Source organism: Arachis hypogaea, chromosome 16 (assembly GCF_003086295.3).
Source record: "Arachis hypogaea cultivar Tifrunner chromosome 16, arahy.Tifrunner.gnm2.J5K5, whole genome shotgun sequence".
In the NCBI taxonomy this organism is placed as follows: domain Eukaryota; kingdom Viridiplantae; phylum Streptophyta; class Magnoliopsida; order Fabales; family Fabaceae; genus Arachis; species Arachis hypogaea.
The window spans coordinates 68160249-68163992 of record NC_092051.1 but is presented as its reverse complement, the minus strand read 5'-3'; the positions used below and the strand labels follow the sequence as shown (position 1 = coordinate 68163992).

General features: G+C 40.9%; 1 non-coding gene across 1 annotated transcript; it reads left to right on the top strand.

Moving 5' to 3' along the window:
• The first annotated feature begins 2611 nt into the window (after window positions 1-2611).
• On the top strand, window positions 2612-2719 carry LOC112760542 (small nucleolar RNA R71). Its single transcript, XR_003180977.1, has one exon. It is a non-coding gene; the product is annotated as a small nucleolar RNA R71 (small nucleolar RNA).
• Window positions 2720-3744: the final 1025 nt, after the last annotated feature.

Genomic DNA, 3744 nt, shown 5'->3' with positions numbered 1-3744 from the left:
AGTGGTCTTGATGCACCTTTGAGATGAATCTCTCCATCTCCCATGACTCGGAGGTGGAAGCTTTTGCCTTCCATTTCCTCTTTCTAGAGGTTTCTCCGGCCTTAGGTGCCATAAATGGTTATGGAAAGACAAAAAGCAATGCTTTTACCACACCAAACTTATAAGATTTTCTCGTCCTTGAGCAAAAGAAGAAAGAAGAGAGTAGAAGATGAAGAAATAGAGGAGATGGAGGTGGGTTGGTGTTTCGGCCAAGGAGGAGAAGTAGTGTTTATGTTGTGTGAAAATGAGGGAGTGAAGATGGGTTTATATAGGGGTAGAGAGAGGGTTAGGGTTCGGCCATATAGGGTGGGTTTGGGAAGGAAAGTGGTTTGAATTTGAATGGTGAGGTAGGTGGGGTTTTATGATGGATGGATGTGGATTGGTGAAGGGTTTATAGAGAAGAGGGCAGGATTTGATAGGTGAGGGGTTTTTGGAGAAGAGGTATTGAGGTGATTGGTGAATGGGTGAAGAAGAGAGAGAGAGGTGGGGTAGGTGGGGATCCTGTGGGTCCACAGATCCTGAGGCGTCAAGGATTTTTCATCCCTGCACCAAGTGGTGTGCAAAACGCCCTTTTCTGTCAATCCTGGTGTTAAATGCCAGGTTGCTGCCCAATTCTGGCGTTTAACGCCAGCTTCTTGCCCTTTTCTGGCGTTAAACGCCAGTCTGGTGCCCATTTCTGGCGTTAAACGCCCATTCTGCTGCCCTTACTGGCGTTTAAACGCCAGTAGGCTTCTCCTCCAGGGTGTGCTATTTTTCATTCTGTTTTTCAGTTTGTTTTTTCTTTTTCAATTGTTTTTGTGACTTCACATGATCATCAACCTATAGAAAACATAAAATAACAATGGAAAATAGAAATTTAACATAGATAAGTAAAATTGGGTTGCCTCCCAACAAGCACTTCTTTAATGTCAATAGCTTGACAGTGGGCTCTCATGGAGCCTCACAGATACTCAGAGCATGATGATGGCCTCCCAACACCAAATTTAGAGTTTGAATGTGGGGGCTCTGTTTGACTCTGCATTGAGAGAAGCTTTTCATGCTTCTTCTCTATGATTACAGAGGGAGATCCTTGAGCTTTAAACACAAGGGAGTCCTCATTCACTTGAAGGACCAATTCTCCTCTGTCAACATCAATCACAGCTTTTGCTGTGGCTAGGAAGGGTCTGCCAAGGATGATGGATTCATCCATACACTTCCTAGTCTCTAGGATTATGAAATCAGCAGGGATGTAATGCTCTTCAACCTTTACCAAGACATCCTCTACAAGTCCATAAGCTTGTTTCCTTGAATTGTCTGCCATTTCTAATGAGATTCTTGTAGCTTGCACCTCAAAAATTCCTAGTTTCTCCATTACAGAGAGAGACGTGAGGTTTATGCTTGGCCCTAGGTCACACAGAGCCTTTTCAAAGGTCATGGTGCCTATGGTACAAGGTATTGAGAGCTTTCCAGGATCTTGTCTCTTCAGAGGTAATCTCTGCCTAGTCAAGTCATCCAGTTCTTTGATGAGCAATGGGGGTTCATCCTCCAAAGTCTCATTACCAAATAACTTGGCATTTAGCTTCATGATTGCTCCAAGGTACTTAGCAACTTGTTCTTCAGTAACATCTTCATTCTCTTCAGAGGAAGAATACTCATCAGAGCTCATGAATGGTAGAAGTAGTTTCAATAGAATCTCTATGGCCTCAGTGTGAGCCTCAGATTCCCATGGTTCCTCATTAGGGAACTCCATGGAGGCTAGTGGACGTCCATTGAGGTCTTCCTCAGTGGCGATCACTGCCTCTTCCTTCTCTCCAGGTTTGGCCGTGTGGGTTATGGTGATGGCCTTGCACTCTCCTTTTGGATTCTCTTCTGTATTGCTTGGAAGAGCACTAGGAGGGAGTTCAGTAACTTTCTTGCTCAGATGACCTACTTGTGCCTCCAAATTTCTAATGAAGGACCTTGTTTCAGTCATGAAACTTTGAGTGGTTTTAATTAGATCAGAGACTACAGTTGCTAATTTAGAGTGGCTCTGCTTAGAATTCTCTGTCTGTTGCTGAGAAGATGATGGAAAAGGTTTACCATTGCTAAACCTATTTCTTCCACCATTATTGTTGTTGAAGTCTTGTTGAGGCCTCTGTTGATCCTTCCATGAGAGGTTTGGATGATTCCTCCATGAAGGATTATAAGTGTTTCCATAGGGTTCTCCCATGTAATTCACCTCTTCCATTGCTGGGTTCTCAGGATCATAAGATTCTTCTTCAGATGAAGCTTCTTTGGTACTGCTTGTTGCTGCTTGCATTCCAGACAAACTCTGAGAAATCATATTGACTTGTTGAGTCAATATTTTGTTCTGAGTCAGTATGGCATTCAGAGTATCAATCTCAAGAACTCCTTGCTTCTGATTTGTCCCATTATTCACATGATTCCTTTCAGAGGTGTACATGAATTGGTTATTTGCAACCATTTCAATGAGTTCCTGAGCTTCTGCAGGCGTCTTCTTCAGATGAAGAGATCCTCCAGCAGAGCTGTCCAATGAAATTTTGGACAGTTCAGACAGACCATCATAGAAGATACCTATGATGCTCCATTCTGAAAGCATGTCAAAAGGACACCTTCTGATCAATTGCTTGTATCTCTCCCAAGCTTCATAGAGGGATTCACCTTCCTTCTGTCTGAAGGTTTGGACTTCCACTCTAAGCTTGCTCAATTTTTGAGGTGGAAAGAACTTTGCCAAGAAGGCATTAACTAGCTTTTCCCAAGAGTTCAGGCTTTCTTTAGGTTGTGAATCCAACCATATTCTAGCTCTGTCTCTTACAGCAAAGGGAAAAAGCATAAGTTTGTAGACCTCAGGATCAACCCTATTGGTCTTGACAGTGTCACAGATTTGCAAGAATTCAGCTAAGAACTGATGAGGATCTTCCAATGGAAGTATATGAAACTTGCAATTCTGTTGCATCAGAGAAACTAATTGAGGCTTAAGCTCAAAGTTGTTTGCTCCAATGGCAGGGATTGAGATGCTTTTCCCATAGAAGTCAGGAGTAGGTGCAGTAAAGTCACCAAGCACCTTCCTTGCATTGTTGGCATTGTTGTTGTTTTCGGCTGCCATGTCTTCTTCTTGTTTGAAAAGCTCTGTTAGGTCCTCTATAGAGAGTTGTACTTTAGCTTCTCTTAGCTTTCTCTTCAAGGTCCTTTCAAGTTCAGGATCAGCTTCAACAAGAATGCCCTTGTCCTTGCTCCTGCTCATATGAAAAGAGAGAAGAAGAAAATATGGAATCCTTTATGTCACAGTATAGAGATTCCTTGAGGTGTCAGAGGAAAAAAAGAATAGAAGGAGGAGGTAGAGAAGAGAGAATTCGAACTTATTAAGGGAGATAGAGTTCGAATTGCTCATTGAGGAGGGGTGTTAGTCCTTAAATAGAAGCGTATGAAAAGAGGGGAAGAATTTTCGAAAATAAAATAAAAAGATTTTGAAAAAAAATTAAAAGAAATTTGAAAATTTGATTGATGATTTTCGAAAACTAAGATTGGGAAAGAAATTAAGTGATTTTTGAAAAAAATTTTGAAATTAGAAATAAAAAAGATATGATTGAGACCTAATTTTGAAAAAGGTGTGATTGAAAAGATATGAATTGAGAATTTAAAAAAGGAAAGTTTTAAAGTTAAAGTTGATTACTTGACTAACAAGAAATTAAAAGATATTATTCTAGAATTTAAAATATGATCCTT